Raw genomic sequence first — 14,319 nt, 5'->3', positions numbered from 1 at the left:
AAGGTTAAGCAGACCCTCTGATGCTCCCCTGCTCACTCAACCACTTCGGGACACAGTAACTTCTTGCTGCTTCCGGATCTGGGCAACCCACTCCCAGTATTCTTATCTGGAGAATCCTATGGACAGAGGAGCCTGGTGGACTACAGTCCGTGGGGTCACAAAGAGTTGGACACGACTGCAGTGACTGAACAACAAGCCCATGAGTGTAAGCTCCTCAAGGGCAGGGACCGCGTCTAATGTGTGCACTCTGGTTCCCGGCACTTAGATGGCGCCTGGCACAGGGTAGGTGCTCAATGAACCCCGAGTGGAGGCATCAGCAGGTAAGTTATCCGACTCATTTAGACGCCTTCCCTCCTACCGTCACCCAGAGATGCCCCTCTCTGCACACTCAGCCCAGATACGCACTCCCAGCTGCACATCTCAGGCTCATCCCCTACACGTCCTGAATCCCTACGTTCCCTCCCATCCCGGGAGGCCAGCCTGGTGGAGGCAGCACATCCATATACCATGAACACAACCGCCTTCAGCTGGACATCCGTGCCCACGCCGTGGTGCCACCTGGCTGATCGGCTCCCAGATACTCTACCCAAGGTCCCCAGGGCAGCTGTGTTCACCCACCAAACACAGGCCAATCTGAGGGGAGCCACATCTCCGATGCCACCTGTGTGGGCTACACCGCTGTGCACCAAGGGGACACCTGGCCCCAGATACATCCCTCCAAACCAGCCAACAGGAGTGCTGGCTAACCCTCTTCAGGGCTGAGGTACACGCCTGACTCACAGCATCTCCTTGAATAATGCCACCACCATGCACGAATGTCCGCCATGTATCTGGCCCAGCAAGATCTCTACCCGTTGATCCCAGTGGCTTGTCACTGAGGTTGGGACCCCTCAGTGCAGCAGTTGCCCTAGCGACCCCCTCAAAGCCCTTCCTGCAGCCTTCCCCACCAGGGCTCCCTCTGGCTTTCCCTGGGTCCCAGCGGCTCTCCAGCCCCTCCCTTACCCTTTACCTCAACTTCTTGGGGTTTTCTTCATTTCTCCCAGCCGCTTCCCCCAGGCTCCTCGGGCCAAACACCTCGCTCCTTTTAAAGACAGTTCTTCCCTGCATTTGTTCCAGACCTTCACACCCCAGCTCTGGTCAGCTGTCAGTATTAGAGGGACTGGGCTCCGTGCTGGCAGGTTGGCTAGCATTTACCATTGCTCTCCCATTGGCCCTCTGACAGGGGACTGCTCTTACCCCCATTTCACAGACAGGAAAAGTGAGGCAGAGAGAAGCAAAGTCGCCTGTTCAAGGCCAAAGACACAGCTGGGACGGGGCCCCTCCCTGTCAGCCTCCCCAGAGCTGAGGGGCTCCAGACTTTCCAGTTTGTCCTGATAGCAGGGACAATTCTCCTGGGGGACCTGCTCAAAGGTGACCTGCCTTCTGTGTCCCCTACGGCCAGGGTGCACCCGTGACAGTGACGGGGAGCTCCAGTGAGCTTTCACTATGGGCCCAGCGCCAACTGAGTGCTGCCCGCCGTCACCTGGTGTGTGTGTGCTAAGCCACTCAGTTGTGTCCGACTCTTTTCGACCCTATGGACTGTAGCCCACCAGGCTCCTCTGTCCATGGGGATTCTCCAGGCAAGAATACTGGAGTGGGTTGCCATTTCCTCCTCCAGAGGATCTTCCCGACCCTGGGATCGAGCCCACGTCTCTTAATGTCTCCTGCACTGGCAGGCAGGTTCTTTACCCCTAGTGCCACCTGGGGGGCCCCCTCCCCTGGAGCTGCTGGCTTCTCCCTGTGGCCCTAGGAGGAAGTCATTGTCCTTGTGCCCATTTCCCAGATGGAGAAGCAGATCCTGAGGGCTGCAGGCACCGGCCGATTGTCATGGAGCCCGGAGGCAGGACAGTTGGGACTGGAACCCAAGCCCCAGCCCTGGGCCAGGTCACCGTGCTGCCTCTCTCACCCCAGCGCCCCGGAGAAGCCTTGACACTAGGATCCTCCACCGCTACGTGGTGCAAGAGACAAAGCTGACACAGAGCTTCGAGAGGGCCCAGAGAGAAGAGGTGTGAGAAGCACAAAGGGACAGACACAGAGTCAGCGAGGAAGCAGAGAAGCAGAGACCAAGGCAAGGTGGCAAGACAGAAAACGTGCTAGTCGCTCAGTTGTGTTCGACTCTTTGCAACCCCATGGACCGTAGCCGCCAGACTCCTCTGTCCACAGAATTCTCTGGGCAAGAATACTGGAGTGGGTTGCCGTTCTTCTCTCCAGGGGCTCCTTGTGACTCAGGGATCGAACCCAGGTCTCCTGCATTGCAGGTGGACTCTCTACCGTCTGAGGCACCAGGGGAAGGAGAGGGAGAGGCTTCAAGGGGAACAGAGGAACCTAGACAGGAAGCTGAGATCCAGGGGGAAAGTGGAGGCATGGAGGCACAGGCCTCACCAGCTTCCCCATCCTCCCAAGCCCCAGTCCTGAGAACTCTCAGGGCATCGCGCCTAAGAGGATTCAAGCAGACGGCAGCTGGGAAATTCAGGGGCCCAGGAGAGGCGGGGCAAGGAGAAAAGGGAAGCAGGGAGCATTCCTGTCGGGGTGTACTCATTTTTTTTCCTGGGGGAAGTTCAGAAGGTGAGAGAAGAGATAGGAAATTGACTGCCGTCACAGCAAGAGGAATGGAGGTTAGATCTAAAGAAGAACTTCCCGACTGTGAGGGACTGGGTGGGGGCGGGGGGAGAGGAGCCTGGAGCCAGGAGGGTGGAGAGACATCAAAGCCTGGCAGAGAGGATCTCTTCCCTCTCTGGATGTCTGTCCTGCTGGGGGCCGAGAGCTGTTAAGGTGGGGAGGGGGGAGGGTGCCGGCAGGCTTCAGAGTTGGATGAAACGAGTTCACACGCGTGTCTCTCTGAGCCAGTCCGTGTCCTGAATGCTTTTAAAATAAAAGCACCCCCAAAGCCTCAGGAGTTGACAGTCGCCTAACTTTTGAGCTAGAATCACCCTAGAAATAGGGCGGCCCAGACCCCTCACGATTGCTGCTGGGGACAGTTTGGGGTCTCAGCTCAGGACTGCCCCAAGCTCCCTTCGGCAGGGGTAGGCTAGGGAGGGGTGACTTGCTGGGTCAAGGAACCTATATTTTCCTGTCTTCCCCCAACACCCACCCCCAGAGACGCACTGGCGGGGTCATTTATTTGATCTTTCATCTATTCATTGGAGGGATATTTACAGAGGGGCTGCTCCTGCTCCGCACCACCTCCCGAGGTACCGCCCACATCCCAGGCTTGTTCCCTCCTCTGGGCCTTGGCTCCTGTTGTTGCCTCTGCCTGAAGCGGGCCTCCTTAGGTCTGCGTGTCTCCCTCTGTCTCCATTCCGGCCTGTTCCAATGCCACCTCCGGGAGGGTGTCTCAGCCCTCCGCCCCCCATCCCACCCCTTACACTTCACCTCCTTCCCTTCACAACCCTCATCGGTTGGCCCGCCCTTATCTGATGGACCACAACTGGTCCTGCTGATTGCCTGTCTGCGCACTAGGAGGTGAGCTCCCCAGGCAGGGGGTTCCTCTGTCCAGCTGCATCCTGGATGCCTGTGACCCTCCGGGCACCCACAGAGCCTCTCCACACTCGCAGAATGGAGGTGCCAGCGAGCGCTGCCTACCGCTGGGTTCCCTGCCGGCTGCGGGGCCTCAGGTGCAGAGGAACCTGCCTTTGTTTTGGGGGAGTTAGCGGTCCAGAGGGGAGACCCACAAAGGGCTGAGTGAGAGCATGAGCTCAGGGTTGAAGGCCCTGGAGCGTCTCTGAGGGGCACCACTTCTGGCCGGGAGGAGGTGATGGCAAAGCTGAAAGCTGCAGGAGCCAAGGCTCACGGGTGAAGACGGGTGCGTGGGGTGGGGACCCCCTTCGTACAAAGCCCTGGGGACCAGAGAGGCGGGTGGGAGCCGGGGATCTGCAGAGTCCAGCTCCGTTACAAAGACGTCCTGCCTCCACTGCCCGCTGAGAGGTGGGGGTGTGGACGCTGGGGTTGGGAGGCTGTGACAGGGGAGCGTGGGGTCCGCTCTGGGTTGGGAAGTTCCCTCTGAGTGGACTCTTGGGAGAAACTGGAGGCTAGGGGTGAGCTGGGTCAAAGGTCCAGGGAGAGAGGATGAGGCTGGGGCAGGGGGACCACAGGGATGGAGAGGAGGAGAAGGAAAAGATACTGCCAGTTTGCAACAGTGGCAGAAGCAGTTGATGAGGCAGGAGGAGAGGCCTGGGTCTTCTGATCCATCCAGGGGTCAAATTCTTAGAGCCAGGGAAGTGGAGAGGGCAGGGAAAGAGGTTGAAGAGGGGAGAAGAATGGTGAGGTGGCTAGACACCCTCCTAACCCCAATCTTTACTGCGGGAGGCACTGGTGGAGGGACCCTGGGCCTGGCTGCTCTGTGTCGCTGGCTGTGCTATCTTGGGCCAGCTCCTCCCCCTCTCTGGGCTCCCATTTCCTCCTCTAACACAGGATGTCAGTGACAGAGCAGCTCGGAGCTGGAGCTGGAGCAAGGCGGCCCAGGAAGGGGTCTGGCCAGTAGATGACGGGCAAGGGTCAACTGGGACTCATAGTCTGGCTGGTGCGTGGGGAAAGACGCGAACCCACTCCAGTCCCAGGCTGCTGCCAATTTTCTGCTGGGAACCATACCTTGCACCTCTGTTTCCTCATCTGAGAAATGGGAATTGAAAACAGGTACCCTATGAAAGCTGAGCACTGAAGAATTGATGCTTTTGAACTGTGGTGTTGGAAAAGACTCTTGAGAGTCCCTTGGACTGCAAGGAGATCCAACCAGTCCACCCTAAAGGAAATCAGTCCTGAATATTCGTTGGAAGGACTGACGGTGAAGCTGAAACTCCAATACTTTGGCCACCTGATGGGAAGAGCTGACTCATTGGAAAAGACCCTGATGCTGGGAGGGATTGAAGGCAGGAGGAGAAGGGGACGACAGTGGATGAGATGGTTGGATGGCATCATGGACTCAACAGACATGAGTTTGGGTAGACTCTGGGAGTTGGTGATGGACAGGGAGACCTGGCATGCTGTGGTTCATGGGGTTGCAAAGAGTCAGACACAATTGAGCGACTGAACTCATCTGAACTGAACCCTATGACAGGGGCTTCCCAGGTGGTGCTATTGGTAAGGAACCTGCCTGCCAATGCAGGAGATATAACATACAGGGGTTCAGTCCCTCATGGTGGGAGTGGGGAATACCCCCTGGAGGAGGGCATGGCAGCCCACTCCAGTATTCTTGCCTGGAGTATCCCCATGGAGAGAGGAGCCTGGCAGGCTGCAGTCCATAGGATCTCATAGAGTCGGACATGACAGAAGTGACTTAGCATGCAAGCATGCACCATATGAGAAAGGCTGGGAGGGCAGGGGATGAGGAAAGAGCAGCAGCTGTTTGCCAGCCAGTGTGGGACCAGTTCAGTATTTGAATGGGTCACTGTCCCCCAGCACCTTCTCTCTGTGCTGTTGGGTGTGGTCACCAGCACGTGTGGCTTCGAGCACTTGCCACGTGGTGAGTGCAACTGAGGAATTGAACTGCTGATTTACTTAAAATTTATCTAGAAAAAAATTTTCTCTTGGCTGCATCCTGTGGCATGTGGGATCTAGCTCTTCCAAGGATCGAACCCATACCCTTGCAGTGGAAGGGCGGAGTCCTAACCACTGGATCACCAAGGAAGTCCCACTTTAAATTAATCTAAATGTCGATGGCCACACGTGACTGTGACCGTGGTGGTTCCTGTGTTGGGCGGCGTGGTACGGCCATCCCAGTGTCTCCCAGTTCAGCCTCAGTCTCACTTGAAACCAGTTCTGAGTCCCCAGGACTTGGGCCTGCTCAGACACCTTGCCCGACAGCCTCACAGCGCTCTGGAAGGACTCTGAAGAAGATCAAAGCTGGAGAAACTAACTTAATTGAGAGCAGGGCACCCAAGCCAGGCTGGCTCCACCTGTTATACTCCATGCCAGGCTTCTGCTGAGGCCCACTTCACAGAAGAGCATACTGAGGCGCCGTGAGATTCCCAAGTCCTCAATGTACCCGTGACCCCGCCTGGTCCTGGGTAGGAGCCCAGAGAGGGAAGGAAGCCGAACCTCCAGGCCCCCTATACTCTCCGTGACTCTGGATGTTGGGGTGGGGAGGAGCTAACACCACTGTTGAATTGAATCTACCCAGGAGAGAACTAGGACCTAGCCTGGTACTGATGGCTTTCAAAACAGTGGCCACTGCCAAGGCTTCGTAGGGGTGCATGGGGGTGAGTTTGCAGGTGGGGAGGGCCCTGGTGTGAGCCAGCCTGCGTGTGACCTCCCTCCCCTTTGCTTCCCTTGCTGTCCCCTGGAAGGCTGATGTTGCCCTCTGTTTTCCATCTCAGGGTGTGCAGAACTACTACATTTTTTAAAAAAAGAGGAGAGAGAAGAGGTGGTTCTACTAACAGTAACCAGAAGTTGAAAACTCCTTGAGCAGGAGCACATTCCTTAGACATCAGTGCATCCAGATCCACTGGGGACTTTGTGAAAGTGTGCGTTCTGATTCGGTGGGTCCAAGATGAGGTGGAGATCCCGCATCTCCCAGGGATGCTGGTCCTGCAGCAAGTACTCAAGGGCCCCCTAAACGTGCAGTCCCCTCCCACATTCCATTTCCGGATGGGACAGGAACCCTCCCGCTGCCCCTGCCCTGTTTAAGGGTGTGCTGGGGGTGGGGGGCGGTGCACATCTGGGTTAGCACCTCGATTGTCACACTTACTAGACATGGGACCTTGGAAAGGGGACATTGCCTCTCAGGGCCTCAGTTTGCTCTCTGTAAGATGAGGAAAATAGCTCATGAAATGAGCTATTTCATTAGAACTTAGGAAAATAGCTAACGATGAGGAAAAATAGCTAATCAGCTTCCTTGGATGGTGGGGAATCTGTGGTCCCATATCTGTGATGGTATCTGTGATGGGCTGAGCGCAGTGCCCGACACATAGAAAGGTCTCAATAAAGCTCTTCTGTGACTGACCATCCTTCTCCTCCTAGATAGCGTCGCACTGTCAGAGTGGGAAGAGCATGGCTGTCAGGGAGGCCTGGGTCTACGCTGACTCGCTGCTTTCTCGCCATGTTCCCCTCCGGCCCCCCAGGTGGGGACTCAGGGTGACCTGTCTAGTGCTGGGCACAGTGGTAGTGGTAACAATCATCATTGTTGTTCAGTCGCTCAGTCGTGTCCGACTCTCTGTGACCCCATGGGCTGCAGCACACCAGGCTTCCCTGTCCTTCACCATCTCCGGGAGTTTGCTCAGACTCATGTCCATTGAGTCAGTGATGCCATCCAATCATCTCACCCTCAGTCACCCCCTTCTCCTCCTGTCCTCAATCTTTCCCAGCTTCAGGGTCTTTTCCAGTATTATTATTAGTAAATAATTAATAACTGTTATTGTTTATTCTTACTGGGTCAGAAGAACAAATCTTTTTCTCACTGTGACTCCATCCCCTACCCACCCCCCCATATGTATATCCAGCATTTCTAAATGGATCAAAAATGTCCTCTTATCACTGGGTTGGGAGGCCCACAGAATCACCTGAGGGGCCTCTGTGCCCTGCCCAGGCTCAGCTGGATGCCCCCACCTTGGCAAGGGAAGTAATCTGTGACAATCGGCCCCAGGGGATAGGATATGTCTTATCCCTTCTAGGGTTTGAAGGGCATTAACAAGATTGGGAGGCCAGGAACCTGTGAGTTACCAGAACTCCAGTGTCTCCTTTGAAGTCTAACCTTTTGAATTGATTATTATTAACAATCTCATTATCGTTATTATTAACAATCCTAATTGCCACTCAGGGGCCTGATGGGCCAGCATGTTGCCCTCTCTGGGTCTCAGTTTCCCCCCCTGGAAAGCAGTGTCTCAGCTGGGACAGGCAAGCCACAGGGTGGCCAGCGCCTGGGTTTGCGGTCCCAGCCCTGCCATTGTTGGCTTGGTGATCTTGGGCACAGGACCTCATCTCTCCCAGCCTCAGTTCTGACAGCCTTTTGTCAAACTAGGGACAATGATCATGCCTCCCTCCCAGGACTCCCAAGAGGAGATAACAGGACGAATCCGCATGGAATGACCCACACAGATCCTGGCCCAGAGTAAGTTCTAATGAATGTCAGCTCTTATCACTATCTCCAGCCCTGTGTTTGAGGGTTCCAGACAAGTGGATGGCAGATCTCCACACTTACTGCCTGGGGTTGGCCCTCTGGGAGAGCTGGGGCTGCCACTGCTTTCTGACCCTTGTCACAGTGTTTGAACAAGAGCTCTGGGGTGTAAGCTCAATACTTTGACAGGAGTATGGGCTGAGGGGTTCAGGGGGACCCAATTGGAGACAGGAAGGGGGTTGCCTGGGTCGCTGCACCAGCCCCACCTCGCTCCCTCTCTCCTCCCCATCTGAGTCACACATAGGCTTCTCAAATCCCCCTTCCACACACACAGACCAGGACCCAGTGTTCTCACTCTCTGCAGCTCTCTTGGGGAACCCAGCTGTCCCCTGGGATGGACTGCCGCCTGCAAAGCCCCTACCAGCCCATCTCTCAGGTGTCAGATGCAGCCTGTCCCCTCCACCTGCCTGACAACAGTTGCATGTAGGTTTCCAGGCAACAAGGGGGCATTCTGCCACTCTGTTAACTCTCCCGCCACCCCCCTCTCTGGCAGAGCCACCCCACTCTCAGGGACTGGGAAGGGAAGGGAAAGGAGGTTCTCCCTAGCAAAGAGGAGGGGGTTTCTAAAGTCAGAGATGAAGAGGCTTCCTACACCGTGCCAGAGAGGAAACACGGTCATTCTCCCTTCACCCTGACGAGGGTGATGATGGAGCAACTGATGGTGGGGCTGGGCACGGTCACGGCACCAAGGGGACCTCATGTCACCCTGACTCCAAGATGAGGCCAAGTGAAGCCCCTCCTCCCCTGGAACCGAGCCTCATGTCCTCTGAGACCTGCACTGGCACCGGTGAGCTTCCAAGTGTGTACCTGCCCTTCCTTCAACACACAGGGACGCCCACCCCTGCCTTTGGGCTGCAACCTGACTCACGGGGGACACGGGTAGGGTCTGGGGCCCACCCTGGCTGTCAGTAAGCCAAGGACGGGCTGTAACACAGTGGCTTCATGCAGCACTGGCTCTAGACACCTCAAGGGGCTGTGGCCATGGAGAACTTGTGTGTACTCTGCAGCCTGGTGGCCTTATGAGTCTTCCCTCCCTTGGTGTGGCAGGGAGGCAGGCCCTGGCTCCAAGGAGGCTCAGAGCTGGGGCAAAACTGCCCCAAAGAATGATGGAGCAAGAGGAACAGGCAGAGAGAGCCCCAATTCTGGAAGAAAACCAAGGGAAGAAGTGTAGACAGTGCATGTGGGGGGTGGTGGTAAGAGCCACTTGGAGGGAGAGAAGAGAAAATAGCAGAGGTGGAGAACTCAGCTGACTGTAGCACTGGGTAGGGAAGACAGATGGAGAAGGCAATGGCACCCCACTCCAGTACTCTTGCCTGGCAAATCCCATGGACGGAGGAGCCTGGTAGGCTGCAGTCCATGGGGTCGCTAAGAGTCAGACCCAACTGAGCGACTACACTTTCACTTTTCACTTTCATGCACTGGAGAAGGAAATGGCAACCCACTCCAGTGTTCTTGCCTGGAGAATCCCAGGGACGGGGGAGCCTGGTGGGCTGCCGTCTATGGGGTCGCACAGAGTCGGACACGACTGAAGCAACTTAGCAGCAGCATCGAAGACAGATGGATGAAGCAGATTAGAAAAGAGTAGGGAGGGCTGGCCCTCAGGGCACCCAAACACAGCCCACTGATACCCAGAGGTAGGAGGTGGGGGAGAAATATTCAAAAGAACCTGATAAGTTGGCTATTTCTTTTTGAGGTATAATTGAATATTATATTATATTAGCTTTAAGTGTATAGCACAATGGACTTCCCAGGTGGCTCAGTGGTAAAGAATCCACCTGACAAGCAGGAGACACGGGTTCGATCTCTGGGTCAGAAAGATCTCTTTGAGAAGGGAATGGCAACCCACCCCAGTATCCTTGCCTGGGAAATCCCAGGGACAGAGGACCCTAGCAGACTACAGTCCGTGGTGTAGCAAGAGTCAAAGACGATTTAGCGACTAACAACCACAACACACAGCATAATAATTCATTATTTGCAAAATAAGCACCACAATGTCTAGTTACAAGTCACCACATATAAACACTTTTTTTCTCCTGATGAGAATGAGTTTTTTATGTGAAATCGCTAATTTAAAAAAAAAGTTGGCAACACTTTCAACACTTTGAAAGTACTGGGGGAATTAAGACTCGTGGTCTTCAGGACACCAGTGTAACTGCTCAGGGTTGTGGGGAGGGCGAGTGCATGGAAGAAAAAGAAGAAGGGTGCAGGAAGCCTGGGTGAAGAGAAATGGAAATAGAGGCAAAGGTAGACAGAGGAGCTAGGACCCGAAGGCCCTAGGCTGGAGTGGGGAGGTGAAGGGTCAGCCGAGGGGAGGGACGGGACATGGAGGTGCAGGATAGGAGACAGGAGGTCCAGGCGACACCTTGGGACAGATGAGCAGCCAGGGAGGCCACGGAGGGTGTGAAGGAGGGGGAGGGTGCGATAGAGACCAGCCCCTCCGTCCAAGGAGAGGAGACAGGTGAGTCAAGAGGGTAGGGAGGGGAGGCGCAGACACCGGAAGACGCTGAAACTTCCGCGCTTCCGCTTCCGCCAGGAGACCTGCCTCTCTCCACCCGGCCTGGGTGCCTGTGTGCTTGCGCGCGCTGGACCCTGGCTCCATTTTCCAGAGATGCGTCAACGGCCCTCTAGTAACTGATGTCTTAATTCCGCGGAGCTCTCTGACTCGGGGCACCCGGGCACTCTCCTAACTTCAGGGTGGGTTGGAGGGCGATTGCTTGGGTCCCTTCAGCGCGCGCGCACACACACACAAACACACACACACACTCTCACACTCACACACCTGGCCCCTCGAGCTGGGCTCTGAGACTAGACCAGAAGCACATGGGGTTGCACCTTCACAGCTCTGAGGCCACCGCCTCCGCGCCTCTACATTTGTGTCTCTGTGAGTGTGAGGTCCCAGGGCTACCAGGTGTGAGGGCCTCTTTCTGGCCACTTGTCTCTCCCTCCAGTCTTCCTCCCTGGCTCTGGGTACCAAAGCCGAGTGGTTAACTGGGTCTGTCTGATTCCACATCTGAGTCTCTGGCTGCGAGTGAATGACTCTGTGTGTGTGTGCGTGTGTGTGCACACACGCACATGTGCATCTCTGCTTGCACACGCCTCTGTCTTTCGCACACTCTCCCTCTTGCCCTCCACCGATGGCTGACTCTCTGCAGCAGGCTGGACCCTGTGCCTCTTAGTCGCCCCTGCACCTTTCTGGTGTTGGGGTGCCCCTGGACTCCCTGTCACCTGTGCCCGGGTCTGTCCCCATGCTCCCAGAGTCTGTGGCTCCCTGTGTCTCTGCCTCGCCTGCTCCCTGACTGTGAGGATGGTGTGTGTTCCCTTCTCTCCCCGACTCTCCTTTCTTTTGGAAATTAACTCCGTGTATGTTTGGCTCCGTGGTGATGCGCCCTAGTTGTGTGTGTGTGTGTGTGTGTGTGTGTTTGGGAGTCGGGTCCCCCTGTCTCACTCTGGCTGTGCCTCTCTGTCTCTTCTGTCTCCCTCCCTTCCCTGCCTCGTCTGAATCCTTCCCGCTCTGCTCTCTGTCCCTCTTTCCTGAGTGTGCTTTCGAATGCTCCGGTGCTAGGATCAGAGGAGACCCCAGGGAAGAAGGGCGGTGGGGAGGGGAAAAGGAGGTGCAGGTGAGAAGGAGCGAAGAGACAGGAAGAGGGAAGGGGGCCGATCCTGGCCCAGGTCGGGGGTGCGGGGCGGGGAGTTTTTTAAGCGGGGAAAGGATGATGCCCGCGGCCTGGACCAGGAGGGAGCGACGAAGGCTACTCCCAGCTGCCGCCGGAGCCCGAGTTCCTGTCTGGCGGCTGCGCGGCCGGGAACTCGGGATGTGAGGCGCATAGCAATGGGGCGCTGCGGAGGCTCGACTGCAGCTCCCAGCTGGGGAGGGGGTGGGGAGGGGGCCGAGGGGCGGCCCTGAGACTCCCTCCCCCCTCCCCTTCCCAGCTGGGCTCTCCCCAGGGGATTTCCTCACCCTGAGAAAGTCTCTTCCAGAAAGCCCGGTCTGAGGCTGCTAGGAGCGCGGCGGGAAGAAGGGCCCGGGGCTTCGGAGGAGGTGGGGGTGGGGAGGGAGACGGAAGATGGGAGTGCCCGAGAGACCGGTTAAGGGTGAGCGGGCGAGGGGGCATCCTGGGCCTCAGGACCCCGAGGCCTGCAGAGAGAGTGGCTGGACCCCTGGCCTGAGAGAAGGAGAAGCCTGCGGATGTGGGGGCTTGAAAACGTGGGCGGAACCCTGGACAGAGGAACCCAGGACAGAGCCTGGGTCTCGGGCTCCCAGGGACTGAAGGGGAGTCGGGAAAACCCGAGGGTCCGAGGAGAGGTTCCAGAGAGGAGGCCCCTAGGACCGGAGGACGGGGACTAGGGGAGCCCTTGAAGTGAGGAGGCGAGGATGGAGGCCCTGAGTGAAGAAAGGTCACAGAACGGGGTCCCAGACAGAGCAGGATGGAGCGAAAGAGTCTGGGAGTGCTGGAAAGGAGCTCCAGACCCCTGCCCAGGTGAGGGTCCTAAACAGAGAGGGGAAGTGATAAGGGTCCTGAGGGGAACAAGGTAGGGACTGGGGGCTAGAGGAGAAAGATGCTAAAGTTGGGGTCTCCTGGAGAGGGGATCAAGGGGGGATATCGGGGAGAGAGTGAGAGACGGGGGTAGGGGGTGCGAGGGGAGAGATGAGTGGATCCTGAGGGGAAGATGAAGAGCAGTTGGAAGGTCCTAGAAGAGCAGGTATGAGGGAGGGAAGGCCTGGGAGGGCAGCAAGTGGGGGAGGGGAGGGCCCCAAGCGGAGAAGGCTAAGGACGGTGAGGGGCAGGTAGTGGTCCCAGAGAGACACGTGCCTGGGGATGCAAGGCCCCACGAAGCAGAATGGGGTCAAGGAAGGGGGTCTTGAGAAGAGGGAGGGACCGGGGTTCGGTGGCCCCGCAGTCGGGGTTGGGGGACCCCAGAGGGAGAAAGGCTGCAGGTTGGGGAGGGGGGTGTTTCATTCCCCAGTCACCCCTCCGTTTTTTCCCATTCTCACTTCCCAAACTCCCCGGTTCTCCCCGGTTGCCACGGCAACCGCTCCTGCCAGGCGCGGTCACCAAGGAAACCCCGTGCCCGCCTCTTCCCCCCTCCCCATCACTGGAGTGCCCCCCCCACCCCAAGCAGCAGCGGTGTGGAAGGTGGGAGGGGCAATTGGGGGGGAGAACTCGGACTCCCGACCCAGAGAGGGGGCCCAAACCTACATCCAGCGAGGCGCCCCCCTCCCCGCCAGCCTCCATCCTCAGCCCCACAGCTGGATACGCAGCGACCGCCAGACGTGCATTTCCACCCCCCATCCCTCGGCGGCGGCGACCCCCCACACAGAACTAAGAACCCCCACCCGACCGTCTCTCCCACCGGCTTCTGCTCTCCAGCAGGCCCCGCCCATTGTCCTCTGCCGCCCCCCCCCCATCCTGGAGGAGGCCTGAGACCACGGTCCCCTAATTAGAGAATGCCCCCCCCACCCACCCCCAGCCCCCCCGCGGTTCCGCCTCCCGCCCCCGCCCGGGCCCTTCGGCGGCTACTCACAGCGAGGAAAGGGGCTTCTTCCGGGGGGGCAGCATGCCCGGCCCGCGGGGGGAGGACCCCCCCAATGAGGCACCGGGATCTGGGGTGCGAGGCCCGCTGCGGGGAGGCGCGGGGGGGCGGGGCTGCGGCCGGGCCCGGGGCTCTGGCGTTCTGCGCCCCCCTCCCCGGCTCTTGGATGGGGAGGGGGCTTCCGCAGCGGCAGCGGTGGCGTTCGGCAGGGGGTGGGGGGCCGCTCTGCCTCCTCGCCCGCCCGCCTGCCCGCCCGCCGCCCGGCCCGGCTCCCTGGTCCGCCGGCCCGCCTTCCTTCTTGCCTTCCTTTCTTCCCTTCTTTCTTTCCTCGCTTCCTTCCTTCCAGCCTTCCTGCCTGCTTCCCTCCCTCCCTCCTCGGGCCGCCGGCGCCGCTCTCCCCCCACCCCACCCCCCCCAGGCCCCGGCCCCGGCCCCGGCCCCCGCCTCGGACGGTGCGGCAGCGACCGGGAGCAGCCGAGAGCGGCAGGGACGGGAGCGGAATACTGATGATGGAGGGGGAGCGGGAGGGAGGGGAGGGAGGGCGCCGGGAGGGGGAAGGCTGCCCGGGAAGGAGCAGAGGGGGGAGAGGAGGGAGGAGAGGAAGAGGGGGGGGAGGAAGGGAGGGAGGAAACGGGGGGGGA

General features: G+C 58.3%; 1 protein-coding gene across 1 annotated transcript in view; it reads right to left on the bottom strand.

Annotated features, from left to right (window-relative positions):
* The window catches only part of LRRC4B (leucine rich repeat containing 4B), a 43,106-nt gene extending 29,173 nt beyond the window's left edge, over positions 1-13,933 (bottom strand). The window contains exon 1 of the mRNA XM_027515030.1: positions 13,670-13,933. The gene's annotated coding sequence lies outside the window, so the exon portion shown is untranslated. The remainder of the gene's footprint in view (positions 1-13,669) is intronic.
* Between the last annotated feature and the right edge of the window lie 386 nt (positions 13,934-14,319).

The sequence above is a fragment of the Bos indicus x Bos taurus genome, chromosome 18 (genome assembly GCF_003369695.1).
Source record: "Bos indicus x Bos taurus breed Angus x Brahman F1 hybrid chromosome 18, Bos_hybrid_MaternalHap_v2.0, whole genome shotgun sequence".
Taxonomy (NCBI): domain Eukaryota; kingdom Metazoa; phylum Chordata; class Mammalia; order Artiodactyla; family Bovidae; genus Bos; species Bos indicus x Bos taurus.
Note: the sequence above shows the minus strand (reverse complement) of the source record. Positions and strands in the feature narration are given on the sequence as shown.